Source organism: Chlorocebus sabaeus, chromosome X (genome assembly GCF_047675955.1).
Source record: "Chlorocebus sabaeus isolate Y175 chromosome X, mChlSab1.0.hap1, whole genome shotgun sequence".
In the NCBI taxonomy this organism is placed as follows: Eukaryota; Metazoa; Chordata; class Mammalia; order Primates; family Cercopithecidae; genus Chlorocebus; species Chlorocebus sabaeus.
In genome coordinates this window covers 117,286,557-117,300,423 of record NC_132933.1, presented here as the reverse complement: position 1 = coordinate 117,300,423, position 13,867 = coordinate 117,286,557, and positions in this window count along the sequence as shown.

Genomic DNA, 13,867 nt, shown 5'->3' with positions numbered 1-13,867 from the left:
GTGGAATTGTTGGATCATATGGTAATGTTATATTTATTTTTTTCTAAGGAATTACCATGCTCTCTTTCCACAGTGACTGTACCATTTTACATTTCCACCAACTGTGCACAAGAGTTTTAATTTTTCTACATCCTCACCAACACTTATTATTTTCTGTTTTACATTTTTTATGGCAGACACCTTAGTGGGTGTGATGTGGTAACTTACTGTACTTTTGATTTGCATCTTCCTAACGATTCGTGATGTTGAACATCCTTTCATGTGCTTATTGCCATTGGGTCTTCTTTAGGGAAATGTATATTTAAGTCCTTTGTCCATTTTTTAAGTGAGTTGATTGTTGTTGATGTTGTTATTAACTTTTATGTACTGTTTTACCTTTTTTTTTTTTGAGATGGAGTCTTGCTCTGTCGCCCGGGCTGGAGTGCAGTGGTATGATCTAGGCTCACCACAACCTTTGCCTGCCAGGTTCAAGCGATTCTCCTGCCTCAGCCTCCCGAGTAGCTGGGACTACAGGCACGCACCACCACATTTGGCTAATTTTTGTATTTTTAGTAGAGACAGAGTTTCACTGTGTTGACCAGGCTGGTCTTGAACTCCAGACCTCGTGATCCTCCCACTTTGGCCTCCCAAAGTGCTAGGATTACAGGTGTAAGTCACCGTACCCGGCCTGCTTTACTTTTACTTTTAAAGAAGGGTTTTTCTTTTTTAATTTTATATTTTGGAGAATTTCAAAAATACAGAAAAGTACACGGAAGAGTAAAAGAAATCCTCATAAATGTGTCAAGCACCAACAACCATCTAGCAATGGCCAGTTTAAAGGACTTAACATATTTATTTTTTTCATCACTTTTCTCTGAGAGACAAGTATCCTAATATATTCCAAATATCTGATAAGAAAATGTCTGGTATTATTATTCTAGTAACTTTTATTCTATAATGTTATTCAATGTAAACTTCTTTACAACTTCAAGAAAGGGTGGCGGGGGGGGGGGGGGACAGTGGTTACTAGCTTCCATATTACAACAAAGCAAATGGAGGCTGAGATGGTTATTAAGAGACTCATCAAAAACTCAAACTGAAGTCTGACTCCAGAACTCACCTTGCAAATTATCATCATTCAATTGCTTCAGTTAAAGTCAAATTTATCTGATTTTAAGGAAAAAACACATTACTGAAATATTGCTATATGTGTAGCCAGTAATGGTGACATACCAATAGCAGTTGTGGACAAATGTTAAGTGCCTGGTTGCCCAGGATGATTCTGATCTCTTGATGGAGTGCAGGATTACTGCGTTTTTAGTCCAACATCCAGTATGGGTCATTGCCATCAGGATTTCGACACCACTATGCATTTCACTTTTTATGCCAGAGTATGGAGTTTTCCCCTCATTTATGGCCTTATTCTTGCGAAGACTCTACCTTGCTTTCAGAAATGTCAGATTCTTTGTCATTTATGTGCCTCCAACAAATTCTGAGGTTTAATGAACTATCAAGACCTTTTTATATGCATGCTTATTTATAGTAGTACATGTCTCTAAATAGTTTGCTGTACTATAACATATTCATATACATTATGAGTAATTCACATGAAGTTATGATCTGATACTCAAAAACATAAAATATTAAACATTTATGTGTACCAAATAAAATGCCACTCAATACGTCTTACGAAATCTCATTCTAAAACTCTAACCCTTACACTGTTCTAACAGTTATCATAGTTGAAGGCATAATTGCTTTAGTTGGTATGATAATGTGTTTCTATGATTATTTGGGACAGACATCATACTCTAGACTTTTTATGATTAACATAGAATAAAATCAAAACACTAGAGAAGCTCTACTTGAGATGAAGCTCAGCAGATATAGTACTTTCTCACTGCTGACCTGTGGCTTTTAAAAATGGGATTCTGGTTTCTTTCTTTCATGTTTATTAATTTGGAATAATGAATGGTTTTAATGAAGTTTGTAAACTGACAAGTATTTTTATCTAAGATCCATGAAGAAAAGTAAGAATACTTACTTTACTATACTTTTTATATTAAAATTGTGCATGCAATCCAGATTGTTAATTAATATATAAAATGGTGTTTAACATTATTAGTCATCAGGATTCCAAGTTCAAACCTTAGTAGGAGATTACTGTACCACCAATAGAATAGTTAAAATTAAAACTGTTGGCAAGGATTTAGAGTGACTGGAACTCTTGCACGTTGTTGGCTAAGGGTAAATTGGTAAAAACCACTTTGGAAAACTGTTTCCTGCCAACTAGTATAGCTAAAAAACACTCTAGGATTCAGTAATTCCACACTTGGCTGTACGTACAGGAGAAAAGCATACACATATGCACCAAAATACATGGGGAAAAAAAACCTCATAATGTGAATGGATAAATATATGTGATGTATTCATACAATGGGATATAACTCAGCAATAATAGTTTTACGATTTCTGCAAATGCATGGATGAATCTCATATAAATGATATTGAGCAAAAGAAGGCCAAGCACAAAAGAGGACAAACTGTAATTCCATTCATATTTAGTTCAAAAACAAACAAAACTTTTGGAGTATATTAACTAGGAGTGGGCACAGGAGAGCTTTCCTGGGTACTGGATATGTATCTTGATTTTGGTGCTGATTTCATAGATGTAAACATTTATCAAGTTTCCTTAAGATTCATTTACTTACTAAAATATATATACACTTAAAAAAATTAAAATAAGAAGACTGTATAACCAACATTGTCAAAATGCCCTGTTGAAGCAACACTTCTGCACTGGCTGATTCAAAGTGTTTGATTTTAGTCCCAGAGAATGAAAGCTTTTCTGAGTCACCAGATCATGTTCCTGTAGGTTCTACCTGGATAATACATTTTAAATGCTGTGCTCAGGAGCAACTGATGCTTAAATGTAGATTTAGTATCATCACTTTTTATTATAAAATGCCAAATAGAAGTAGAAACCTCTCATGACACACATTTTCAGTTTAATAGTCATAAACCATCATTTTCTATCCTAAACATGTAAGTCAACAACTTAAAAACAATTAACACTCTCTCTATATATATGTGTATATATATATATCTTGTATATGCTATATATCATCATAACTTGCACAATTCCTCAAAAGCAATCATTTAAGTAAGTACTAGATTTATGCATTATTGAAAGAACTTTGGTTAAGAAAATATTCCAAATTTTTCATGAGATTTAAGAAAGTAAATGTCATATACATGTCAGTTCATTTTTTCATATACATGTTTTTTTACACATATTCGATCAGTGTTTCAAAGCATAATATGCAGACCCAGAAGAAAGGTGCAGACCCAGAATAAAGGTACAGACCCCATTTTTAAACCGTACTCTGAATAGGACTACTTTCTACTGGGAGTGGACTACCCTATGAAGGCAAACGAGACAGGAAGGCACTCTGGATCCTGAAGTGATTGTGTCCACCAGGACATCTTCTGAGGTGTTGCGTTTTGCTTTTGCTAAAGTTTTGCACAGACCTCTGTGAGTGGCTGTCCCAGATACAAAATCACACAGGAAATTAATTTCTAAGGATGAAGCTGAAGTCACAGGCTTTAGTTATCTTTGGAAACCTCAAAATGCTTTTTCGGCACTGGCTTTCTGATCTTTGAAATGGAACAAATCCTTGTTCCCTGAAAATGATTTTTGTATTAGAAGACATTCTTGAGTATACTTTTTCTTTGGAGGAGTGTCTGTTCCTTACATGAAAACCTTGACATATTTTTGAGTGTGTCAGTGCTCCAATTAAAACACAGTGTCACAGGCCAGGTGCTACTGTCGATATTGCAATGGCTGAAGTAAGGTAAAATATAAAAGAAATTTCATGACAGTAGAAGTAGTGGAACCAGAAAATGAATTGAATTCATTTATAATTAATCTTTATGGATCAGGGGATTTATTCAGAGTTTCTTAAAAAGGAGTTAACATTCAATTAGCAACAAACTCTAATCTGTGTCAGCAATAAGACACTCGTTAGCAATTTATTTTAGTGCAAAAGGTCACTGCAGAGAAAATACAATAATTGAATATCTAAGAGAGAAATAAATATTGAGGCAAAATTAGGATTTTTAATAGAATTATGGATATTAGACTTGATTCTAAGCTTTAATCAAAGCACTAGATTATTTACTTTGGTGAGTAAGCTTATAATCAGGAACAATGAAATTACTTTTTGAGAACATTAAAGCTAACATAGTTTTGCAAATTTGTAGCAATGATTTAAGTATAGTTGTTTGGAGCTATTGTACAAAGATAATGATAAACCCCAGATATGGTTTCCTAAACCCACGTGTGAGACAAGATCACTACCAAACATGAAGCGAGGCCTGGCCTCAAATGCTGGGAAATCTTTGAGAGGCCATTATTCAGAAGTTCATCACTTCAGAGTATCCTTCACCTTGACTGCATTGCATTTATTCTCAGACCCCTACACATCAGAATTTCTCTTGGGTAGTCAAGGAGAGCAGCAGGTAGTAGAAAACTCCCAAAGATGTCTATGAATCAGCACTTCAATGGAGACAAAACTACCTTTTCAAATTGAATCTCAGCCTAAGCCATACATCACATACAAACTCAAAATGGATTGCAAATTTAAATAAAGTTTAAAACTATAGAACTGCTAGAAAAAAGTAAAAATAGTTATGATCTAAAGCTAAGTAGTGTTCCTAAACTTGACTAAAAGCACAATTCAGAAAAGAAAATATTAATAACTTAAATTTCCTTAAAATTAGAAAATTTTCTTCTGTGAAACACTATGTTAAGAGAATGAAACCACAAGCTACAAATGGAAAGAAAACAATTAGAAACCAAACCATATATATTTATCAAAGAACTACTGTCTACAGAATATTAAAACTCTCAAAACTCAGTAGTGAAAAAATAACAACCAAACAAAATCTAATCTATGTAATTAGAAATGCTAAAATACATGAAGAGACACTTTACTAAAGAGGATATATACAGAGGGTAAATAAGTATAAGTAAGTATATAAAAAGATGTTGAACCTCATTAAAAATTATGAAAATGCATTTTAAAACCACAATGAGTGGTTTTCTCCAACATGGAGAAACCCATCTCTACTAAAAATACAAAATTAACCAGGCGTGGTGGTGTGTGCCTGTAATCCCAGCTACTCAGGAGGCTAGGGCAGGAGAATTGCTTGAACCCGGGAGGCAGAGGTTGCAGTGAGCCAAGATCATGCCATTGCACTCCAGCCTGGGCAACAAGAGCGAAACTCCATCTCAAAAAAAAAACAAAAACAAAAGCAAACAGAGATTCTAGTATTCCGCATCAGAATGGCTACAATCAAAAATAGTGAAAATAACAAATGTTGTTAAGGATGTGAAGAAACTGGATCACAGAAATGTTACTGGTGAGAATGTAAAATGGTACAACCACTCTGGAAAGATTTTGGTGGTTTCTTATTTAAAAAAAAAAAAAAACATGCAAATACCCTACAATCTAGCATTTACACTCTTGAACATTCCTCACAGAGAAATGAAAAGTTCTGTTCAAATACCTGTGCATGAAAGTTTATAGTAGCCTTATTTGTAATAGTCGAAAGTGGAAACAAACAACTCAGATGTTCTTCAGCAGGTGAATGATTACAGAATATTTGGTATATATACCATGGAATACTACTTAGCAATAAAAGGAAATAAACCACTGATACACACTGAAGCCTGGATGAATCTTCGGAGAATTATTCTGAATTAAAAACAATCCAATCCCCGAATGCCACTTACTCTGTAATTCCATTTATATAACATTTTTTAAATGATATAATATTAGAAATGAGAATAGATGAGTGGTTTTCAGGGTTTAAGGCGGAGGTTGAAATTGGAATGTGGTAAGCTTGACTATAAAAAAAGCAACATGCAAGATACGTGTGGTGCTAGAACTGCTCTTTCTCTTGACTGTATAGATATAAATATTCTGGTTATGATATTGTACTATAGTTTTGCAAGATGTTATCACTGGGGAAATTGGACAAAGAGTACATGGAATCTCACTTTTTAAATTGTACCACTGCATATGAATCTAAAATTACATTAATTTGTTTTAAACTACCTTAAAATAATATTAATACATGTGTTTTTAAGTGTAACAGGTACTATGGGCAGAAACATTACAAATGAGTAACACCAAGATTCTCTTAGCTGAAAATACTATAAATCTCTACTAAAAAGTATGTCTCTTGACCAGGCATGGTGGCTGACACCTGTAATCCCAGCACTTACGAGGTCAGGAGATCGAGACCATCCTGGCTAACATGATGAAACCCCATCTCTATTAAAAAAAATACAAAAGAAATAGCTGGGCGTGGTGGTGGGCACCTGTAGTCCCAGCTACTTGGGAGGCTGAGGCAGGAGAATGACATGAACCCAGGAGGCGGAGCTTGCAGTGAGCCAAGATTGCGCCACTGCACTCCAGTCTGGGTGACAGAGTGAGACTCCTTCTCAAAAAAAAAAAAAAAAAAAAAAAAAAGTGTCTCTCAGATATATAAATAGGTCACCACATATGTATTTGTTCTCTCTCCATCTGGGTATATACTTCACCATCTCACCCCCAACTTGCTCTGGCCATGGCAAAATGTGGAGACCATCAACCTTCTATATTTCTTACCCATATTCCAATATTGTCATGTTACTTCTTGATATGGTTTGGATTTGTGGTCCCACACAAATCTCATGTAAAATTGTAATCCCCAGATTTGGAGGAGGAACCTGGTAGGAAGTGATTGGATCATGGGGGTGGATTTCCCCCTTGCTGTTCTCATCATAGTGAGTTCTCACAAGATCTGCTTGTTTAAAAGTGCGTAGGACCTCCAGCTTTGCTCTCTTCCTCCTGCTCTGGCCATGTGAGACATGCCTGCTTCCCCTTCCACCATGATTAAAAGTTTCCTGAGGCCTCCCCAGACATCCTTCCTGTATAGCCTGCAGAACTGTGAGCCAATTAAACCTCTTTTCTTTATAAATTTCCTTCTTTCCTGTATTTCTTTATAGCAGTGCAAGAACAGACTAAAACACCTAATACACCTCTTGAACCACATCCAGAAGAAACTCCATCTGGTAAACTGACACAGAGTAAAGAATTGGTGCATAAACTTTAAGTATAAAGGAGAAATGTTGCATAAGAATCCAGGTATAGAGGAGGGTGGAGAAAGATGTTAGAACAGAAAACTCTATCAATTGTACACCCCACAAGGACACAAATTTAAATAAATGTACACACATACACACACAAACACCTTCATGAGAACAAAAAATCAGGTGATCCCTCATAGTACCTGGTGTTAACTTTGTATCACTTAAAGTGACACTAAAGAGGTACAAAAAAGTCTTGAATCACCATCACCATCCCTCCCCCATCCCCCAGCAGCTGCAAAACAAAGAGCTTCTCTGGGTTTGGGGGAAGGGAGAACACAGCAATGATGAGGCATTGAACTCAGTGCAAGGAGGGAGCCTTTAAACCGGCCTTAGCCAGTGGGGAATCACTGATCCTAGCAGTCAGCACTTGAGTTCCCTTAAACCCTGTCATCGAGGGCTACAGTGCTCTGTGTCTCTAAGTAAACTTGAAAGGCAGTCTAGATCATAAGGACTACAACTGCTTCCCCTTCATCTTCCACTATGATTGCAAATTTCCTGAGGCCTTTCAGAAGCAGAAGCCATTATGTTTCCTGTACAGCCTGCAAAAGCATGAGCCAATTAAACCTCTCTTCTTTATAAATCACCCAATCTCAGGTACTTTTTTATAGCCCTGTGAAAATGGGCTAATACATCACACAATGGGAGAAAATATTTGCTAACTACCCATCTAACAAGGGATTAATAACCAGAATATATAAGAAGCTCAAACACTCAATAGGAAAAAATATAATAATCCACTGAATAATTATTTGAATACATATTTCTCCAAAGAAGACATACGATTGGCAAACAGGCATATGAAAAGATGCTCAGCATCACTGATCTTTAGAGAAATGCAAATCAAAACGACAATGCAATATCATCTAATCTCAGTTAAAATGCCTTAGACACAATAGACGGGCAATAACAAATGCTACCGAGGATGTGGAGAAACAGAACCCTTGTACGATGTTGGTGGGAATGTGAATTAGCACAACTATTATGGAAAACAGTTTGGAGGTTCCTCAGAAACCTCAAAATAGAGCTACTTTATGATCCAGCAATCCCACTGCTAGGCATATACCCAAAAGAAAGGAAATCAGAATATCAAAGAGCTATCTAAACTTCCATGTTTATTGCAGTACTACTCACAATACCCAAGATTTAGAAATAATCTAACGGTCCATCGACAGATCAATTAACAAAGAAAATGTGGTACATACACACAATGGCGTATTTTTCAGCCATAAAAAAGTAATGAGATTCTGTCAACTGCAATAGCCTGGATGAACTGGAGATTATTATGTTAACTGAAATAATCCAGGCACTGAAAGACAAATATTGTGTGTTCTCACTTATTTGTGGAATCTAAACATCAAAACAATTGAATGCATGGCAATAGAGTAGAAAGATGTTACCAAAGGCTGAGAAGGGCAGTGTGAGCATGGGGTGGGAGGGTATGAAGGATGGTTAATGGGTACAAAAAGAAATTTACATTGAATGAATAAGACCTACTATTTGATAGCACAACAGAGTGACTACAGTCAATAATAATTGAATGTTTTGTAATAAAAAAGATAAATGCTTGAGTGAATGGTTACCTCATTCTCCATGATGTGATTATTTCATATTGTATTCTTGCATTAAAACATCACATGTATTCCATAAATATATACATGTACTATGTACCCACAAAAATTAAAAAATATCAGGTATAACACAAGAAACCCAAGGATAAGTAATACAAATAGAGATATGAATATGTCCCTTGAGTGTCTTCAATAATCAAGGCAGATCATAGCCTCTCTAGTTTATCTCTCTCTGTAAGTTTGCCTTATTTGTCTCTCTGAAGTCAGGCACTATTGATGTTTTTTCTTCTGCATACATTGCCATCACACAGGTTCAAAATTTACTTAACTGAATAGTTTAGACAAGAACTCAAGAACATAGACTCTTCCATCCCAATGCCAAATTCCCAGAAGAAAGAAAGCTCATGTTGTTTATCCAAGGTCCGTTACCTTCCCTTTATCTAATTGCCTGTGAGTCATTTGGGAGGATAAACATAAATATTAAGGACTCACGCCTGGAGTCCAGTGGTATTTTACCTTCTGAAATAGATAATAAACAACATGAACAAATTTATAAGCAGTAGATTCTAGGCATGAATGTGGCAGATAACTTTAGATGAGCCCTTTCATTATATCTCACAAACACCACTGCTTGAATAGCCTGTACACAGAGTGGGGATAGCCTCATCTATCTGTTATACAGATGTCAAATGTCTCTATATTAGTATTAGAAGATAGGAGTAGTTTATCAGCTCTTGTTAGCACCTCTTTCATATTCCCTCAACATTCAATGTTTCAGTACTTAACAACACAACTCTACTGCAGTTTCTGCCTAGAGGCTTTTTTTCACCCATGTATGAGTTAACACCCTAAGAAAGTTAAGGCTCTTAGGGAGCAGACCTTAGCAATAACAAATGGTAAGGGGAGGGTAAATACTCGTCCAGCTTACTGCCGGGAAAGAAGGGGGATAAATTTGAGGCATGCTTTATCCTGGATTACAAAGATCCCCAGAAGAAGTGGGACTCAGTTACCAACAGCACTAACCTTCTTTTTTTTTTTTTTCTTCCTCTCCTTCTTGGCTCATTCTCCCAGTGGCACTTCCTGTAATAAACTACCAAAAACTATCTGCCTTCAAATTTCCATCTAAGTGTTTTCTTCTTTGGGAATGCAACGTGAGACTTGCCAAATAGCCTGTCTTCAGGGCCGGCATAATGGAAGGGAACAGGAGGGGTCAGTACTTGACAAAGGAAAGAGAGATAAGCAAGAGCCATAAGAAAGCTTTATGCACTGAAGACAATGACTTCATCAAAATGCAATACATCAATGTAGCAAAATTACACTATACTCCATGAATATATACAAATAAAGATAAATAAAGTGCACCCAGCTAAGTCGGGGCACAGAAAGTAAATATGGCTCAAACACTGGACAAAGAGCTGATCTGTGCAGAGCAGGATAAAATAATTGTTGGAGAAGGCTGAGGCAAAGTCCTCAAACAGACAATGGAGCAAGCTTAGTAAAAGACTAGTTGAGAAAGACCTTTCCTTGGAATTTTATCAGACTGGAACACAAAGAGAGCAAGGTCCCCTGCTGGCTACCTGGAGACATAGGATTCCCCACCTGTGGTTAAGTGACTTGAGTCATATTAGAGAACATTCTCAGCTGAGATCCAGGAGAGTGAATTAATCTATCATATAATCTTAGTTCAAACCCATCTAAGTATGAAGATTCAGCTTTACTCACAAGTTAGATCACCGGCTAATATTTTGCTTTAGGTTAATGAGGCTCTTCTTAGAAGATGAAAGAAATAGCTCCTTGTAGATACAATTTTGAAATAAGGCCCTCAGCTTAAAAGCTCTATAAGCAATATTTTAAGACTTCAAAATGGAGATTTACTCAGAAACCTGTTACATGATAAGCAAAAGTATAAGATTCAACAATTTCATTTCAGTGATAATCTGTTAACACAGGAAGAAAAAGGTATAAATTTCACTTAACTAATTCTATAATGTAGAGACCAAGACTCCTCAAGTGATAGCTGATGAGAAAATCCCAGTTCCAATATCCTTAACAAGTTGATTGAATTGAAAAGTTTTGCGTAACATTTTATATGCTAAGCATCTTTTGAAACTGTTGACGAAAAGAGTCAAACTCTGTAAAATATTCGAAGAGATTTATTCTGAGCCAAATATGAGTGACCATGGCCTGTAACACAGCCCTCAGGAGGTCCTGAGAACATGTTCCCATGGTTTTGTATATTTTAGGGAGGCATGAGACATCAATCAAATACATTTAGGACATATACTGGGCTGGGCGTGGTGGCTCACGCCTGTAATCCCAGCACTATGGGAGGCCAAGGTGGGCAAATCACAAGGTCAGGATATTGTGCCACTGCACTCCAGTCTGGCAACAGAGCAAGACTCTGTCTAAAAAATTAAAAAATAGAAAAATACGTTGGTTTGGTTCAGAAAGACGAGACAACTCAAAGCAGGGGCTTCCAGGTTATAGGTAAATTTAAACATTTTCTGGTTAACAATTGGTTGAGTTTATCTGAAGACCTGGGATTAATGGAAAGAAGTGTTCAGGTTAAGATAAAGGATTGTGGGCAGCAAGTTTGATTGTGCAAAGGAATCTCTCAGATAGCAAAGTTCAGAGAGCGAGCAGGTTGCAAAATGTTTCTTATTGGACCTAAAAGAGCGCCTGGCTCTTAGTTGATTATCTTCTGGATTGGAAAGAAAGGAAGGAAAACAAAGGAAGAAGCAGATTCTTTATAGATAGTGGATTTTTCCCACAAGAGACTGTGCAGGGCAATTGCAAAGTATGGCAAGGAAATATATTTTGGGGTTAAATATTTTTTCTGTCTCATAATTTTATGCCAGAGTCAGATTGAAAGGTAAGTCATAATACATAAAGCCAAATAAAACCCATCTGATGAGAATTTGTGGTTTATAGGGCATGGCTCCCTAGACCTCTTAGGTATGAATTTGGGCCAGATAAAAAATCAGAGCTTATTCCTCAAAACAGAGCAAAAAGAATATTAATCACTGATGATAACAGATATGCTTAAATCTTAGGATGAAAGGAGTCAAGCTCTGTAAAATATTTGAAGAGATTTATTCTGAGCCAAATTTGAGTACCATGGCCTGTGACACAGCCCTCAGGAGCTCCTGAGAACATGTGCCCAAGGTGGTCAGGGTGCAGCTTGGTTTTTTATATTTTAAGGATGCATGAGACATCAATCAAATACATTTAAGAAATACATTGGTTTGGTTCAGAAAGGCAGGACAACTCAAAGCAGGGACTTCCAGGCTATAGGTAAATTTAAACATTTTCTGGTTGACAATTGGTTGAGTTTGTCTAAAGACCTGGTATCATTAGAAAGGAAATGTTCAGGTTAAGATAAAAGATTGTGGACACCAAGATTCTTTGGAAGTCTTATAGTGGCTGCCCTTGGAGACAATAGATGACAAATGTTTCCTTTTCAAGTCCTTAAAAGGTGCTAGACTTTTAGTTAATTTCTCCAGGATTGGGAGGGCCTGGATGAAAAAGATCTAGCTATGTTAATAAAGATTCTTTACAGATGCAGGTTTTCCCCTACAAAGGATGGTTTTGCAGGGCCATTTCACGATATGGCAGAGAAACATGTTTTTGAGTAAAATATTTTTATTTTCTTCCTTGTCTCGTAATGTTATTCCAGAGTCAGATTGGAAAGTAAGTCACGATATATAGGGTTAGGTAAAACCCATCTGATGAGAATTTATGGTTTGTAGGGCATGACTCCCCAGACCCCTTAGATAGGAATTTGGGAAAGAGAAGAAAAAAAATCAGAGCTTAGTCCTCAAATCTGTGGAAATTCTACAGCTATTTCTACTTGGAAGTTGCAGGATTTCCTTTATTACTAAACTTAGAAAAATTCTAATGGAATGTGTAGTTAAAATTAACCTGGAAACACAGATAAAAATAGCAAACTATATTCTTTCTTTGATGTACCCTTTACTGTTCTATGAACTTGGCAATGATGGATTAACTACAAAAATAAAACATCAAAGGAACATAGACAAAATAAACACATCTTTATATACCAGAGACAAAATAGAAGCTAGAGTGGTTAATGGAATTGAAGTAACCTACTCCAAAGCAGGCAGTGGGAGGTGCAGCTTCACTTCTTATGGGGTAAGAAAAGCTAGAGGTCTTCTGTGTGAAATGCAGAAATAAACTTGGCTTCACTTCTTAAATCCAGGAGCTATAATTCATTAAAGTAGGGTGAAAAATTGTAGACAACTTCTGCCTGAGGCTACAACGTATATGGAGATGCCATGCAATGTAAGCCTGAGGATACTGATGTAGCCTCAGGACAGGACTACTTGAGGCTCACAAACCAATTCTGTATATCCTTCACATCCCTGCCAGAGAGGAGTCCTATGACTTCCTTTTGAGAGCTACTTCTCAACTGTGGACCCTACAATATTCATGGAAGTTAGCCTCATAACTGTTTTTTAGAAAGGAATTACATAAGAATGTAAAAGAAAAAACAATGCAAGTCAATTTTATATATATATATATGTATATATATGTGTATAGATATATGTATACACACACTATATATACATTTATTTTATATATATTTTATATATATAGAAAGGGATGCCTAGGTTATAATGATAGGAGTGTAGAGAGCAAAGTTTAATCATGCCAATGAAGCCTCTAGGTAGCAGGCTTCAGAGAGAATAGATTGTGTGTGTGTGTGTGTGTGTGTGTGTGTGTGTGTGTGTGTGTATACATTTTAGCAGACTTAAGGTCTATGTTGATGTTAATGTTGGTCAACTGTTTCTGAATTCCAAAAGGGAGGAGGGTATAATGAAGCATGTCTGACCCTCCCTTCCCATCATGGCCTGAATTAGTTTTTCAGGTTAACTTTGGAATACCCTTGGCCAAGAGAAGGGGTTTATTCAGATGGTTGAAGGGTGTTATAATTTTATTTTTACTTTAAATTCTCCCCCTTCTGGCCAAGATTTGCCAGAGGCAACATCAAGAGGCATCCAATTTTTATTTTGTCCCATAGCATTGCCAGGGTAGTGTGGTGCCTGCCCGGGATCCCACCCTGGAATGGGATTCTCTGTGGCTGGGAACATAGAGTCAA